An 18,385-nucleotide genomic window follows, 5' to 3' on the forward strand; every position below is an offset into this window, starting at 1 on the left:
AAGTTCATTCCTAACTTAGCCTTTATCTCACATTTTGAGTACCCTCCTGCTATTGTTCCCACCCGTTTGTACCAGCAACCATTCTCGCTATTTTCATGTCTGTTACTTCTAACTTATGAATAAGATATCCTGAGTCCAGGAGCTGACTTCTTTCTTACAGAATATTGTTGATCGCAACTGCGAGATCACTGCATTAGCTTTGCTGCATTTTGATTCATCATCATCATCATCATCATCATAGAAGAACATACATCCTAAATACTTTAAGAGATCTGTCTGTTCCAGCTTTCTATTACCAATCTGACATTCAGCTCTTTTAGGTTTATTTCCTACTGACATCAGTTTAGTCTTGGAAATGCTAATTTTCATATCATCATTGAATCCATTTTGTCCGACTCATTGGCTGAATGGTCAGCGTTGAGGCGTTCGGTTCAGAGGGTTCCGGGTTCGATTCCTGGCCGGATCGGGGATTTTAATCGTGTTTGATTAATTGTTCTGGCTCGGGGACTGGGTGTGTTTGTTCCAACACTTTCCTCTTCATTTTCAGACAATGCACTACACTACAAACCATCACAGAAACACGCAATAGTGATTACATCCTTCCATGTAAGGTTGGCGTCAGGAAGGGCATCCGGCTGTAAAAAAGGGCCAAATCTACATTGCGACACAGTTCGCACCCGCGACCCCACAGGTGTGGGAAAAGCGGTAGTAGAAGCAGAAGAAGAAGAAGAAGAACCCTTTTTTCAAGTTCCAAGATATTAGACTGCAGGCTTTCAGCACAGTCAGTCATTAAGACCAAGTCATCCACATAAGCCAAACTCCATACTACATTTCCACAAAACTAAATGCCTTCTTGCCACTTTATATCTTTCAGTAGATGATTCATGCTGACTATGAACAACAAAGGTGAAAGATTCATGAACCCCCAAACCATTTCATAGCAACATCTATTTCAGCTGTACAATTAATGAGACTTTTGAAAATTCCAGGAAAGGACAGATAAATAGGTGGCTTGGGTCTTCTTCAGCACCACATTCACATGAGGTGTCTGCGTTTACTGGAATGATCCCCAATTTCTTTAGGTTGGCCTTGCAACGAGGGACACTCACTCTTATGCGGTTGAGGGACCTCCATACAGGGTAAGGTAGGTCGGCGCCAGGAGCCAGGAGCTAGTTCTTCCTTTGGTGATATGTCTGTAGGCAGTGAGCTCCTCCATCTGTTAAGACGAGTTGTCTCCATGGCCAGACTACACTAAAGGCCGTGACACTGAAACTTGGCAACACTGTACTGCTACTCCTTGGAGTCTTACTTGTAACATATGGGAAGATAACCTTCAATTATGTTTTCTCAAATAAAACATTGCTGGAAGAGCAGTTTTCATTGGATACCTACCTATATATAAAACAAGGTGAAAATTGAAATAAATACGTCAATGTAAATATGAGAATAAACAAACATATGGCTACAACTAGAAAAAAAAATACAATCCTATGTCCATCAAAATACATTTCTAACATTGGGAATCAACTTACAACATAATCACTCCAGAGTCATCAGTTTTCTTTTCTTGCCAGAACTCTTAACCCTGCCAGCAACATCATTAACATGTTTTGTGTAGTTGTTGATCATTCAGAGTAAGAATCAGAAATGTATATTGACTCAGCTTGCTAAGTAAAGTGTAAGTTGTACAAGGGAGGAATATTATATTCCTCAGAGATTAAAATCTGCATGATCTTATATACACTTGTACACACATTTAAGAGCAATTCTGATGGGACCAATAACCCACCCCTGTTTAAGCTATTAAACATGTCACCGAGCTCGATAGCTGCAGTCGCTTAAGTATGGTCAGTATCCAGTATTCGGGAGATAGTAGGTTCGAACCCCACTGTCGGCAGCCCTGAAAATGGTTTTCCGTGGTTTCCCATTTTCACACCAGCCAAATGCTGGGGCTGTACCTTAATTAAGGCCATGGCCGTTTCCTTCCCACTCCTAGCCCTTTCCTGTCCCATCGTCGCCATAAGACCTATCTGTGTCGGTGCGACGTAAAATAACTAGCTATTAAACATGTCATTTTCCACTGTTTCATTTGATATGTTCGAGATACAGTACCTGCAATTAAGTTTACAGGCTAGCTTAAAAGCTACATAACCTGAAATGTAAATGACAGGAAACATGTTAACAAAGTCTACTTCATTTAATTTAACTAGCACACTGGAAAATTCACTGCATGTATCTGCTTTGTCAGTTATGTTCAATGAATCGGAAGCTAATTCAATCTAATTCAAACATGTCCTTGCTTAAATTTATTTCTTTATATTTTGCAGACCATAATCCTAGCAAACACTGCACTCTTATCTTCTTATCAGCTTCAAAAACGTGTAAAACAGATACATTATAATTGGCACCACACAACTCTCTATAAGAACTAAATCTCTTCTCAAGTTTATCGGTTTGAAACTTTCCTGGCAACACATACTCAACTTGAGGCAGATCTAAACAAAAGCTTATCAACTCAATCATGGCACTTGTTGTTTCTATGAGAGCCCTGAAAGTGTCTACTGAAAGGCAACTGTATTGCAAGGTCATATTGTCCTCAACCAATTCATAAATTCTTCAAGAAACTGTAATCTGATATCATCTCTTAATGTGAATGGAGAAGCATCTACTTCTCTCTTTCTGCTTCCAATTGACTTGCTCTTAATGTTCGTAACTGTCCACCATCTTCACAGGAGCAGCATACTCAACGTCTGATGCACTCATCGCAAATGAAGAAGTTCTCAGGATGTGCAGGCTGGCTCCCCAGGTGCTGTTGAACAGCTTCTTAAGTACGGTATGCCATTGCAAGCACTGACCTTCTGTTTCATGTTCAGACATTGCTGCCTGTATGTTAGAATATATCATATTTAGATTGACTCTTTCACACCCCGTAATTGTAGACATGATATTAACTTCCTGGCCCTTTTTCCATGTCAAGAAAACAAGGTGAAATTCTTTTTGTTTCACAGAGAACTTTACTCCGCATCTTCAGAAGAAAATCTCAGTCACTGGAATTTGTAAAATAATAGTTCGCTGAAGAAGAGAATACATTTTCTCAAAACATATACTATTAAGTAATTTTTGAATAGTATTGACAAGGTGTTCTGTTTTTTTTATTTCAGTGCAGTAAAATTGTCACTGTAAGTGATATGTTCACTGGGCGAGTTGGCCGTGCAGTTAGGGGCACGTGGCTGTGAACTTACGTCCGGGAGATAGTGGGTTCAAATCCCACTGTTGGCAGCCCTGAAGATGGTTTTCTGTGGTTTCCCATTTTCACACCAGGCAAATGCTGGGGCTGTACCTTAATTAAGGCCATGGTCACTTTCTTCCAACTCCTAGGCCTTTCCTATCCCATCGTCGCCATAAGACCTATCTGTGTTGGTGCAATGTAAAGCCACTAGAAAAAAAAATGTGATATGTTCTTAGCCGTCAGTAGACAGATGATTTAGAATGACATTAGTAGACAAATAAGTTTGCAAGGTGTTTTCAAAAGTAGGAAGGGGTCATACTATAAAGTTGGAATTCAGGAGGACAAATTGAGGGCAAATACTCTCTTACAGGAAGGGGAATTCTCTTCTTGCTAGGGGCTTTACGTCGCACCGACACAGATAGGTCTTATGGCGACGATGGGATAGGAAAGGCCTAGGAGTTGGAAGGAAGCGGCCGTGGCCTTAATTAAGGTACAGCCCCAGCATTTGCCTGGTGTGAAAATGGGAAACCACGGAAAACCATCTTCAGGGCTGCCGATAGTGGGATTCGAACCTACTTTCTCCCGGATGCAAGCTCACAGCCGCGCGCCTCTACGCGCACGGCCAACTCGCCCGGTAGGAAGGGGAATTAGGGATTATGATTATCAAGGGGGACGTTCAATAAATTTCCAAATTCCTTGCCCTTATTTCAAAAATACTGGAAGAAACAACAGATAGGGAATCTGCCACCTGTGCGACTGCCCTAAGTGCAAATGGTGATTGATTAAAAGTAATTATTTATTTTCATGGTACCTGGAGATAAAAAAGCATATTGTTTCATGAATTTTATGTAAATGCCATATTGGGCACATTTAATTATACATGTCATTATATGAAAGAATATAATGTATTGTACAGAGTACTGTAATGTGTAATGCACACCCCTCTAGGCTTGCACCATGTGATAACGTCTGGGGCTAGCACTCGTAACAGCTGTGTCTCATGCACACAGAACTCTCAGTCCACCCATGGCATTAACATGCCTACCCTAAGATCTTCACCATTTTAATGTTAATATCCAGCAGTCCTACTGCTTTCCCATTTTTCCATAGCTTTGATGGTGCCTGTCTTGCTTCTTCCTTCTGCATTTGCGTTTCACTTCCAGCCACTCTCCACCACTGATGTTTCCACTTTTGTATGTAACTAGTAAGGCAAGGATTTCGTCATAAATGCAAGCTCATAAGTCTAAAATCTGTTTCAGACGATTTTTGAAGGGAACAGATGGGTTATATAGTGCCAATAATTGCCTATTTCATGCAATAATGCCTGTTTTGAAGATATTTGCATGTTAAGTGCCTAAAACAAAGTTTTTAAATCATAATTGCCACCCATCTCTACTTTGTTGGGATTTTATACCACAAAGCCACTTCAAGCAGTCATTTATTGCAGGCACTTAAATAGGATTGAAGGACAACAGCATTCTTTGCATCCTCTGAATTCTGCTTGGAGTGAGCTGGCCTTGAATCTGCACCATGCACTGGTCAACCCCGAGATTTTCAGTGGTCTCACGTACATTTCTTCCAAGTCTGAGCAGCTGCCTTCCAAAATAATGCAGCTGGAAGAGAGAGAATTACATCTTGTGAAGGTTGTAGGGATTGTTCGTGAGGTAGAGGCGACTATTGCTAACCTTAATGGTGCAATAGGAGATGAGATCAGTGCCAAATTTCACAGTCTAGTGCAGGGGAATCCTGGCTGGAAGGATGCTTTGGCCCCTGTTGATGTTCTCGAAAGGAAAGACGTAGCACCACCACCAGGTTCCAACCCCAGAATTAGCTGCTCTTGCATACTCACCCCTGACCTCATGTGAAGTGGAATGGATATTTCTCAATTTAAAAATATATTAGCCGACAACAAGCAAAGTTTTACTGTTCAAAATTTGGAACAATATCTGATTGTCCATTGCAACATGTGCTGACTAAGATTCATTTGAAGTGTCTTGTTGACATAATTACCATCTGGAAGAGTTAACAGTGTCTTCAATTCCTTGGCATAAAACCTTTTTTTTTTTTTTTTCTAGTTGCTTTACGTCGCACTGACACAGATAGGTCTTATGGCGACGATGGGACAGGAAAGGCCTAGAAGTTGGAAGGAAGCGGCCGTGGCCTTAATTAAGGTACAGCCCCAGCATTTGCCTGGTGTGAAAATGGGAAACCACGGAAAACCATCTTCAGGGCTGCCGATCGTGGGGCTCGAACCCACGATCTCCCGGATGCAAGCTCACAGCCGCGCGCCTCTACGCGCACGGCCAACTCGCCCGGTCATAAAACCTTCAGCTGAGAACGAAGCAGCATAGTTTACATATGCTGAGTAATTTTAAATGCTAAGGAGATGGTGTATTCGGGTTGATTTTTAGTGCCTTCTTGGTTTTTTTTTTTTTTTTTGCCATTTCAGTGCCTATTTTGTGATTTTTAAGTACATATTTGCCTGCCTCTTTTGGCTAATTTTATTGCCTATAAATCCTTGCCTTAGCAATTAGATGTTTTTCTTCTTCTTAAAGGTTGTGTTTGCAAACGGTACAGTAATTTGAAACTCTGACCCTTCTTCTGTATTCTGTTACCTTCTTCATAACTGTCCCCATACCCAAATCTTTTGTGTTCTACATGCTCTTTAATTTCCTGTTCTAGTTGGTGAATAAAGTCTGCTCCAGCCATAACAAATTCTCCTTTTATTCTTTCTGTAACAGTCTCCTCTACTTCTCCTACAAACTTCTCTTCTTTCTGCTTCATAGGGCGTAGGCAGATAAAATGTACCATATGCTATTTTTGGCAAATACTTTTAGTTTTCATCACACTCCTACTCACTGTCTTTAATTGCAATAGGAAGTATGGACATAATGTCTTTAATAGCTACTTCACTACCACCTGGCAGGAGGAAAAAAATGCACACTTCTTTCCAGTTTTCATTCAATACTACTCCAACTACAATTTTTCCTTTATATTTTTTAATTTAATAAATATCATTTGATTATAAGCGGCGATCAAAAAGTTTTCGTTTGACGGCCAGACAGTCCTGAATCAGGATGCCAATCAGGCAAAATCGCCATCAGCATTGAGATCCCTATGTGCTAAAACACCGCGTCCTGCTGTGTGAAGAACTCCATAACCACCTACTGCTCATCCTCCTCTGACAAGGAACATCGACCCTTCAAGGCCTTACTGAAGGGACAATAGGCATGATAACCACATGGGGAGAGATGAGAACTATAGGGCAGGTGCTCGAGTGTCTCCCACTTGAGTTGGCGCCTGCTTGTTTTTGTCCATAGTGAATTTTTGTCCATAATGGATGAGGCTGGCCTTCCAGATGACTGGTCTTTTGTGTTAAAACACACCTGCAGGGAACTTGGTGCACCATTCCACAGACAAGCTGCCCCATACACAGTCTTCATTCTCTGTTTGATGTCCACCGGTGTTTGTCCTTCGGCAGCCTAGAACAGAATAACAGCACATTGGTCCTGTTTGGTAATAACGTCGCCACAGTTCATGTGGCCACATTTAACGCACGCACCTCGGCATGACACGACTGCCACACTAATCCCTTTGCCTACATGTCCGTGCTTATATGCCCACATCAGAGTCGCGCTACGTTGCATGTCCGCTGCAGCAACGACCTCAAACAGAAACTTTTTGGTCACGCCTTATGTAATGACTTATATCCTTCTCCTAACTCTCGTGCATGGTTTCCTTTCCATCTGGTCTCTGGAACACAGAACACACCTATTTCCTGTTTTCATTACATTAACCAGCTCTTTTCCCCTTTTCTGTCATAGTTCTGATATTCCATGTTCCCATTTTGATATTTTCCACTAGCTTCTCCATCCACAGCCATGGATTTCGCTGTAACCCTTGCTCTTTCCACGTCAGAATGGGGACCCCATCGTGCATTGCTTCAGGTTGAACCCTAGCCCTTCAACAGCTTAAAACCAAGGTGATTCATCATCGCATGATTCAAACTGGAACAGAAGTTTTACTAACACTAAGAATTTTATACCTCCTGCCAGGTGGTGGTGAAGTAGCTATTAAAGACATTATGTCCATACTTGCTATTGTATCCTGGGTAAAGCGTCTCTTCAAACAAGGACATGGGAGCAAATTTATATTGACTGGAAAGTTTGTTGACTTCGTGCAGACAGAAGTTAGACTTGGTGAATCGAAACAGTGGGGTGAATAGAAACAAAAACCAGGAAAGTTTAGTAATCTACTGTAAATAATACTGTAATTGTTGCAATTTAAAATTTGTTGAATATGTTTGTAAAGTAACATATACTGAAGAGAAATTTATGTTTTAAAGGTGTGTCCACACTGTTTTGTGGAAGCCATTGTCAAGTAAAGTGGAGCCAAATCACCACCAGGAAAATGGCATGGGAAAACTTCATTCAAACAGCAGGTAAAATGTTGGTGTAGGCCAATCTTATTTTATGAAATACGGTACTTGATGCTGCTTGATGATGCTTGTTGTTTTAAGGGGCTAACATCGAAGGTCATCAGCCCAATATGAAATACTTAGTCTGATATTTAATAAACAATATCATAAATATGGCATTATGATATTTTTACATATGTTTATATACCTAACCTCAATTTATTTTTCAGCACAAATTGTCGATTTGCGGGGTGAATAGAAACAAAGGGTTTCACCATGCCCCAAACTTATAAACACGATCCTAGGAGCAAGTGTTATCACAAACATAGCCGAAGAAGCAATACAGGCAGCAGTGGATGATATAACAAACAGTGGCCTCAGATATAGGGAAGCAAGCAAGAAACATAAAATAAACTATTCTGTATTGTACCATCATTGACTCGAAAAGGTATCTACCATAAAGAAACAAGTTGGACAGACAGTATTAACTGCAGAAGAGGAAGAATTGCTTGAAGATAGATTAAGAATACGGTAACGTATGTGCTGAGTGGGCTTACCCGGTGGACCCATATGATGCGAGGATTATTGTAAAACCATGTCTTAATTCTCGTGGGAAGATCGTAAAGAAGTTCAGAGACAATATACCTGGCCGGGACTTCATTTGTTTTCAAATTTTGCATTTTGTACAGGACAGGCATATATATTTTAATAGTCATTTCATGCACGGAAATACCATTTGACATTGTAAATGTGTAAATTTTAGAAATGTATCTGAATGTTGTAAACTTTTATTCAATTTAACCTACTCATTTTGTACTGAATTTATTCACAAATACACATAAAAGTTGAGAAAGGATGTTTATGTTATTATTCTACCCCACTTATAGCATTAATATTAGATATAGAACGTTTCCAATCCCCCAAATGAAGGTACAATAGCAACATTATGGTAATATGTATGCCTGTTGCCATTCACCCCACTGGCAGGTAAATAGAAACAGACATGTTTTATAAAAATATTTTATGAATGACAACTGCCAAGACCATGATAATTTGAGCAGTTAATAAATTCATTTATAGGAAGGGGAGTTAGGGATTGGAATAACTTACCAAGGGAGATGTTCAATAAATTTCCAATTTCTTTGAAATCATTTAGGAAAAGGCTAGGAAAGCAACAGATAGGGAATCTGCCACCTGGGTGACTGCCCTAAATGCAGATCAGTATTGATTGATTGACCTACATCCATACAATGCCACAAAAATAATTCATTCTCCTGTATCTTTTGTACAGGATTGTCCAGACAATTTCAAAAGTTAAAAGTGTTTCTATTCACCCCATTTTACAACAGGTTGTTGGTCTGTGGTGGCTAGATCCATTGCATAACAGAAAGTTACAAATTGTACACACTTCCATGTTACTGTAACAGATTTCCTTGGATTGAAAGTTTTACACCTTGAGATTCCATTTCACATTGGTTATATTCACCATTTTGAACTTCAGAATTCACTGTTCATATATGTCAGGGCTTTGACCAGTAGATCTTACGACTGACTTCCCTTAATTCTTTTGAGTGAAGCTTAATGTCTGAAATGGTAAAATGTTAGATTGCCAAGTCCAAGATGACTCACATGATCCTACATCACTCCAATGTTTTCCTCATGTTAGCAGATTTACCAGTCCTTGAAGGAACTCATGTGAGGAAAAATTCTGGTACCTCAATACCTCTGAAAACTGTAAATGTACACCTATTTATTGGGCTATAAAAACAATACCATAATTCTTTTGTATATTTTTCTTCTTCTTCAAGTAAGGAGGACACTTCTTAGAGTTTGGCTGGCAGAATTTTGCTGTTCATTAATGGTTAGAGGGGATTGAGCTTATAATCAGAAAAATTAAATTACTGTGGAGCAGAAGTGCTCAGCTGGGTGCCCATTGAGGCTAGCCCAGTGCAGCCAGGCTGGCCTGACATAAATGCGGGCAGCTTACGTAGCAAGCATACGTAACAGTGAAGCGAGAGAGCAGACACATTTTGTAGGGAAACGAGGGAGTATTGACGCTCCATTATGATTATGAAGCTCTCCTCCTCTACTCAGCGAAATGCTGATTGGGGTACATTATTTGAAATATAACTCTATAATTGCTACAGAAAAACTTGGCCTTTTCAAGATATTCCATTTTGATTTATACTGTGATCGATATATACAGTCAGTACTGTAAAATGGGGATAATTACACCTAATCAATACTACTTATTAAAAGTACTTTTACCAAGCTCGATAGCTGCAGTCGCTTAAGTGCGGCCAGTATCCAGTATTCGGGAGATAGTAGGTTCAAACCCCACTGTCGGCAGCCCTGAAAATGGTTTCTCCGTGGTTTCCCATTTTCACACCAGGCAAATGCTGGGGCTGTACCTTAATTAAGGCCATGCCTGCTTCCTTCCCACTCCTAGCCCTTTCCTGTCCCATCGTCGCCATAAGACCTATCTGTGTCGGTGCGACGTAAAGCAACTAGAAAAAATAAAAAAAATAAAAGTACTTTAGTGTTGGTACAACATAAAACAGATTGTAAAATAAGTACAATGTATTTCTCTTCTTTTTCTTCATTCATTACCTTTTCCAGATTCTCTCTGGGTAGGATAGTGTACCAAAGCGCTCCACCTTACTTGACCTTTCCACCATTCCTCTTCTAGTACTTTATTGCTATTGACTTCTCTATTTGCAATACAGTCCACAACAGAGCTCCTCCCTCCCATTATAGGACGTCCCCTAGGACTCTTTCCAGTCTCTGTATCCATGAATGTTCTCTTTGGTATTCTCTCTCCTGGCATTCTCATCATGTGTTCAAACCATTTTAGCTTTGCTATATCAATCTCTTCTTAAAGTTTACACACTCCCATGATTCTCCTTATTTCCTCATTTCATATTCTATCTCGTCTTGTCTTTCCCTGTATGCTCCTTAAGATATCTGGCCAGTTAAATCTGCTATGGTAATGGAGTAAATCATACAGCCAGTGTCTCCACGCCGAGTGTTGGGCGGCGGTAAATAGCCTGACCCACTATAAGGACCAATGGCTAAGGGCGGAGGAGTCCTTATAGAAGGGAAATGGGCTCTCAGTGGAGCAAATGCCACTGAAACCCCATATTAACTGTAGCATCTGTACTCCAGAGGAGCAGCTACAAAAGACGTTTGTTCTCCATGTTAGCAGCGGCCTACAAGTTTTGGCTAACAGTAGCTCTAAAATGTCTTTGGGTGTGGCGAACCCATCGCAATAAAAGCCTATATGATGACAAGTATACTAAAGACAACGTACAGTATTTATGCTTAAAAATACACTATTTGCAGCACTGGTTTCAATCTGTATCGATCATCTTCAGCTGCATTAAAGAACATGAGATAAAACAACATGAAAATTTTTTCTTATTGTTTATTGTACATTTTGAGTAGGTGGAATCATCTATGGGATAGTAGTTGTAGAGTTCAGGTGAGAAGGCCAGATGTTGTTGCCCTGCTGGAACTTTTACTAAAAGAACACGACTCAATCTCCACAAGCAAATTTGAAGTTTAATCAATGCCAGCTTAACTCATTTTAACTTTAAGACAGCCCTGCCAGCACAAAAAGCAACATACCTCAGCACCATATTTAACAAGCCTATACCTCACCAGAATACAGTAAGTATCACACAAGATACGAAGTGTTCAATTAGCAACACACCAGGACTAAGTGCATCTTAACTAAGAAGAAGACAGAATTACAACAGGAGTAATGGGCGTTATAAGGGACCTATGGACACAATTCAAATTTATTGATTTTAACTTCTTATTAATGTTGTTCATCATGCTTTTTAATCACATTCTAAGTCCAACTCGTTGGCTGAACGGTCAGCGTACTGGCCTTCGGTTCAGAAGGTCCCGGGTTCGATTTCCGGCCGGGTCGGGGATTTTAACCTTAATTGGTTTATTCCTACGGCACGGGGGCTGGGTGTGTGTGTTGTCTTCATCCTCATTTCATCCTCATCACAACGCGCAGGTCGCCTACGGGAGTCAAGTAGAAAGACCTGCACCTGGCGAGCCGAACCCTGCCTGGGATATCCCGGCTCTAAAAGCCATACGACATTTCATCACATTCTGAAAACTAAGTATTGTGCAATGATTTGTACATGTTGTTTTATCTCAAGTTCTTAATGCAGCTGAGGATGATCGATACAGGTTGAAACCGGTACAGCAAATAGTGTATTTTTAAGCATAAATAGATTGTCCTTTTAATAAGCAGTATTGATTAGGTGGAATCATCTCTATTTTGCAATCTTGAACTTTATCAACATGGGTATGAAAATAATAAACTATAATAAAGAGTCAGTTTTATTTTCTTATATTTATTCATTCAAAAAAACCTGACATGTTATAATTTTTGCATTACAATCTAAAGCACCTCTTAAAATGTAACAGTGAAAATTGTAATTCATTACATACATTATGAAAATATTTAAGGTTGTAGGCCTAACTCTTTATAGCATCTGGTCAAAATATATAAACTGCAATGAATATAAATAAGTTATTTCTTACAAAGTAAATTGAAAATCACGTTGATTTCTGCCCTTTTTCTTTCATTATTTTCTGCCTCCATTTCAAACTTGGGTATCGCAGCAATGATTGAGAGTGACTGGGAGAACTTTGCCCGACCTTCAAGGCCTGTGACATAGCCACAACGTCACTGTGGTTGAATAGCATACGCTCATCGTCTGCCAGCACTCCCACTTAGAGTGCTGGGTGCCCGCAGCACAGAATGTCCAGCGTGAGCACCTCTGCTGTAGAACAAGTGAGTTATCTCAAGTACAAGTTCTTTCCAGGAAAATGAAAAAACTTCTAAATATATATCTGGATAATACAGAGTGATCTGTTTCATAACCCCATAACCCCTCACTTTGCGCACCTGCCTTACATCCCACAGCTCCATGCCCTTAGTCCTGAAATTGAACCTCTTCTCTGGTTACAGAGAGCAACCAAGTGTTGAAGTCAACATTTTTTTTTTTTTGATAGTTGCTTTACGTCGCACCGACACAGATAGGTCTTATGGCGACGATGGGACAGGAAAGGCCTAGGAATGGGAAGGAAGCAGCCATGGCCTTAATTAAGGTACAGCCCCAGCATTTGCCTGGTGTGAAAATGGGAAACCACGGAAAACCATCCTCAGGGCTGCCGACAGTGTGGTTCGAATCCACTATCTCCTGGATGCGAGCTCACAGCTGCACGCTCCTAACCACACGGCCAACCCGACCGGTAAAGTCAAAATTATCACTCATCATCATCATTGTACAGTTCCAGTTTCCTGGGTGCTGTTAATGAGCCTATTCCACTTCTTCCTGTCCGCATACAACTTGTCATGGAGAACATCATCCACTGTCCATCCTCTGGTAACTGGATCAACCTTGATCATGTCCGACCATCGGATTTTAGGTCTTCCTGCAGGTCTTTTTCCCTCCACCTCTCTTTCCAAATTTATGCTGGCTGTTCTTGTAGGCTCCATCTTCATCACATGCCCGTACCACCATAGTCTGGATGTGTCGATTCGGTCTATTAGGGATGTCTTTATTCCAGCTTCTTTCCTCACCTCCTCATTTCTTAACTTGTCCATCTTGGTCTTCTGGATGGTGGATCTAAGAAATTTCATCTCTGATGCTTGCAGTCTTGATGAATCTCTTTTTGTGAGGGTGCATGCTTCAATCCCATAGGTCAATATTGGTATGAAATAGCTCTTAAACATCATCAGTTTGGCCAGTTTTGGAATCATGTCATTCCATAAAAGTGTTCTTACTTGTTGGTAGAATTTTGATCCCTTTTGCACTCTGCTTGTAATTTCCTTTCTGACCAACTTATCACTTGAGATTACACTTCCAAGGTAAGGAAAACTCCTTGTTTTACACTTACTGGATGCCCTTCTCTGTTGAATGCCATCACCACTGTCTTGCTCTTGCTGATGTTGAGGTTATATTCCTGGAACTGGGATTTCCATACGTTGAGTCTGGTCTGTACTTCCTCTTCTGTTTCACCCCAAATTATATCAACAGCAAAGGCCCCTGCATTCAGTTCACCTAACTTTTCCTTGACGTTCTTCATTATATTGTCCATAACAGTGACGAACAGTAGTGGGGACAGTGCAATTCCATGCTGAACTCCACTCTTGGTCTCAAACCATTATGATCAACCTTCCCCAATTTGTAGACAGCTAGTACAGTCTTTGTACAACATCTGTTTTAGGCACATTTCATTTTCTCAGGCAGTCCCAGACCTTATCTCTTATAACACTATCATAGGCCTTTTCTATATCCAGGAATACAATGACCAGGTTCTTGCTTTTCTCCCGATACTTTTCCATCAGTATGCAGGTACTACAAATTAGATCCATTGTTGATCTGTTACTTCTGAATCCATATTTCTCCTCCTCTAACTGTGGTTCAATGTTGGTTCTCAATCTCCTTTCTATGATCTTCTCTAGAATTTTAAGCCCATGAGACAGCAGTGTTATTCCTCTATAGTTGGTGGGTTTCTGTCCGCTTCTTTTCTTAAACAGGGGAATTATAATGCCCTTGCTCCAATCTGCAGGTATTTTGCTGTCTGTACATATGGCATTTAGTACTCTGTGCAGCCATTGTATACCCCTGCATGCCTGCTGCATTTAACATGTCTGCATGCACTTCATCTGCACCTGAAGATTTTCCTTTTGGCATAGATTTTAAGACTGTCTCAGTTTCTGTCTAGGTGATGGGAGGTTCCTCATTGTAGGTTTGGATTTCCACTTCTGTATTTTGTCTTTGAACTGGTCTATTCAGTGGGTGGTCGAAATGCTTCTTCAGGACTTCTCTCATGTCACTTCCTGTCCTAACCAGATTTCCATTTTCATCTTCAAGTGCCTTTATCTCTGATAACACTATACAGTAGTTTCTTATTGCCTCTGCTGTCTTCCTCCAGTTTCTGAGTGAATATATTCCATATGGGCCTTTGTCTTTTCTTCTGTAACAGTTCTTTTAATGCCCAGCTTGTTTTGGTGTAATTGTTCAAGGTTTCTGATCTTTGCCTCATCTCTAGTAAGATCCAGTTTATTTTTCTCCCTATCCCTTCCTTTCCGCAAGAGATTTTTTCCCTAATTGCTGCTCTCACTCTTTCATTCCACCACAATGTTTCCTTCTCCCTTGTTTTCATACTTGTCTTTCCACAAACTTCAGTTGCTTCCTTAACAAATGTGTTCCTTAGTCTGGTCCATTCTGCCTCTTCATTTTTCCTTTGGGGCCAATGACCTCGATGTTAGGCCCCTTTAAACAACAAGCATCATCAGCATCATCATCATTTTTCCTTTCGTCTCTTGGTAACAGAACTCTTATCCAGTTTTGATACTCAGTTCTCATATCTGTTTTCTGGAGTTCCCATACTTTGATTTTTGGCATTTTGCTGTTCTGTACTTTTGGCACATAGAAGTTTCTCAGGTCTGCTACTAATAGATGGTGGTCACTGTCAAGGCTCTTGCTGGGTATTACTCTGACATCTGTTCCCATTCTGCTCCTTTCCTCATCTGAGATGACATCTCCTATAATGGTTACTTTCTCTTTACTACTGTAATAACTTTTTCCAAATCATCAAGAAACTTGTCCTTATCCTCTTGACAACATCCAGTCTGTACCAAAGTTAGTTTTTCTTTCCCTAAATGTACAGTCACCTTTATTATTCTCTCACTAGCATACTGAATGCCAGCGACTCCTAGATCTTTCCTCATGATGAAACCAACACCATTCCTCATCTCTTTGTCATTGCCATGCCAATACAGTGTATACTGTTTTCTTAATTTCTTCATTCCTTTCCCTCTCCATTTGGTTTCACTCAGCCCCAGTATCATTAATTTCCTCCTTTCCACGAGGTCCACTAATTCTTCACATTTTCCTGTGACACTGAGTAAGTTGATGGTCCCAATGTGTGTTAGTCTCGTCTGGGATTTTTGCAGTTTTGCTAGACCCTGTCTATCATCAGGCCATAAACCATCATCTCTGACATGAGTCTGCTCATGCTGACATCTTAATTTTGTTGATAAATGCGTTCCGAGGCTCTTATGTGTTTTGAAAGCAACTACAAATAAGCTCTTTTACTGGCTTGCTAGGCCTAACGTAATTGTGGATTTTTTTTCGGGGTTTACTCCCTTAGCTTTTGAGAATCCCTCCTCATCCCGCAAGGCAGTGGGTTCCCTCTGTACTATCCCCAGAGGAATGGGTTGCCTCCTCCGCCAGCTCCACCGTACCGAATCATATTCTCCGCTTTTGCTGCCATTGAGCTGCCATTCAAATACAGGTATATTGCATATTATAGTATTGTAATGTAATGTAATTCAAATATATTGCATATTATAGTATTGAAATGTAATGTAATTCAAATATATTGCATATTATAGTATTGTAATGTAATGTAATTCAAATAAATTGCATATTATAGTATTGAAAAGGTGGACCATTACAACATTAACTTAATAATTATTATTGTGATCACAATTCAATAAGGATCAAAACCATGAAGTTTATATCCTATGAAAGAGCAAATGCAAAGAAATAGAATAAAGCTGAGTTGCAGATGGGAGGAGGAAGAGAAGCGAGGTATAGTGTAGCCTAAATTGGGGCTGAGGGATGTGGAATGGTGGGTGATTGCTGGAAGAAATGTGGAGAAAACTTTGAAAACTTACACAAGACGTGTGATAATGATGAGTGTTTATCATTCAACTCTTTACTTGTCTTGCACTGAATATCAACAACACACACTTGCTTCATAAATTTTATCTATCTATAATTCATGTCTTGCCTTCACTTTAATGATTTTAACTGATGATCATCTCTAGCATGTCTGAAACTAGTTTCATTAAATACATGTAACTTTTTCTGGTTACAATACATAGTATTGAATAGGTGGAAACCTTTTATCTTTTGTTTTACATCATGGTATATTGCTCTTCAATATGGAATAATGTGAAATGTATTACCTATGATTAAATCTGAACCTATTGGCAACCCCAAACAATTGTCCATCTGTATAGTCTACGGTTCCTTTTACATGAATTTCATCAACTTGAAGATTCACGACTCTTTTGCTCTCGGTGTATTCCCATTTCTTGAGGAAGGAAATACAATACTTCAGGAGAAGTGGATGATTTTCTCGAATATCGAGAGCACAGACAAATGACAAAATATTACTTAAGGTATCCTAGCAATTCGCACTCTGCAAAAATATGGATTTATAACTGTCGACAAACCACACTATTTTCCTTCCTTTCATAAATTTAGGACCAATCTGATTAATTAGAATGTCTAGCTTTTTAGGTAACTATCATCACAATTCTTGGTGTCTTCTAACAAAAATTTCAAATTTTGTTGAGAAGCATGAGTTTAGGATACAAGAAAGCTTCATTACTGGTATTATCCAGTAAAACATAACTATCACAAAAATCTATGAGAGATGAAAGCTGACTCCCTTCCTTACTTAGAGAATTTCTACCGATTATCTCGTAAAAATTCATTTGGTAGTCAGTCACAGTTCACATGCATTTACACGCTGAAATCAACATTTAGACTAATTTGAGTGATCACATTTATGGAAACACATCTTTCTGTCCTTTATCATCATCATCATCATCATCATCATCATCATCATCATCATCATCATCATCATCATCATCATCATCATCATCATCATTTCACAGTCCCAGTTTCCTGGGTACTGTTGGTGAGCCTCTTCCACTCTGTCTTATTGAAATATGTTCTGTTGTTAATGATGTCCTCCAGTGTCCTTCCTAATCTGCAATGATCATTTTTACGATGTCCATCCAGTGGGTTCTTCGTCTTCTCACCATCCGTTTTCCTGCCACATGTCTCTGCAAGTTAACGTAAGCTGTCCTTGTTGGCTTCATCCTTATTATATGCCCAAACCACCTCAATCTGGACACACTAACTCAATTTAACGATGATGTCTCAATCCCAGCTTCCTTTCTAACAATGTCATTCCTTAATTTGTCCAGTTTTGTTTCTTGAATTGTGGACCTAAGGAACTTCATCTCAGATGCCTGCAAACTTGATGAGTCTTTCTTAGTGAGGGTACAGGTTTCAACACAACAGGTTAAAATAGGTATGAAGTACTGACTGAACATCACCAGCTTTAATTTTATTGGTACTTTGGGATCCCAGAGGAGTGTTCATACTTGCTGCTAAAAGTGAGAGCTTTTCTGCACTCTATTTGCCACCTCCTTTATGGCTCGTGCACCTTGAGATACTACACTGCCAAGGTAGGTTAAGTTTTCCACACTTTGTAGTGGATGTTTTCCTAGCATGATGTTCACTGGTCAAGTTCAAGTAACTGTCTTGAAAAAAAATGTTTCATACACGCCATTGAACTGTTCATCAAAATTAGTCTGTGTGAGGAACTGAACAAAACAATTTACTATGAACATCAGGATCTTTAGGCAATTGGAAACAACTTACGCATCCCTCGAATTTTATGGTCATATCGTATTTGCTTACACATCCTGGCACTGTACATCTATCTGGCATGATTATAAAATATTCACTTTACCACAGACTAGGTACAAAAGTATGCAAGCATGATGAGTGTCTTATATACAATCATACAGCGCTCTAGTCAGCTGAATGGATGAGCTGCGGCATTGCCACATTTAGTACAACCCCGCCATGACTAGAGACAGCTGTGGTACAATGGTT

The 18,385-nt window shown here is 39.9% G+C and overlaps 1 long non-coding RNA gene across 1 annotated transcript in view; it reads left to right on the plus strand.

The window, feature by feature from the left end:
* Window positions 1-8,485, plus strand: part of LOC137502726 (uncharacterized) — a 54,894-nt gene extending 46,409 nt beyond the window's left edge. The window contains exons 2-3 of the long non-coding RNA XR_011018849.1: window positions 7,575-7,666; window positions 7,877-8,485. This is a non-coding gene — a long non-coding RNA (uncharacterized lncRNA). The remainder of the gene's footprint in view (window positions 1-7,574; window positions 7,667-7,876) is intronic.
* Window positions 8,486-18,385: the final 9,900 nt, after the last annotated feature.

Source organism: Anabrus simplex, chromosome 11, assembly GCF_040414725.1.
Source record: "Anabrus simplex isolate iqAnaSimp1 chromosome 11, ASM4041472v1, whole genome shotgun sequence".
NCBI classification, from domain to species: Eukaryota; Metazoa; Arthropoda; class Insecta; order Orthoptera; family Tettigoniidae; genus Anabrus; species Anabrus simplex.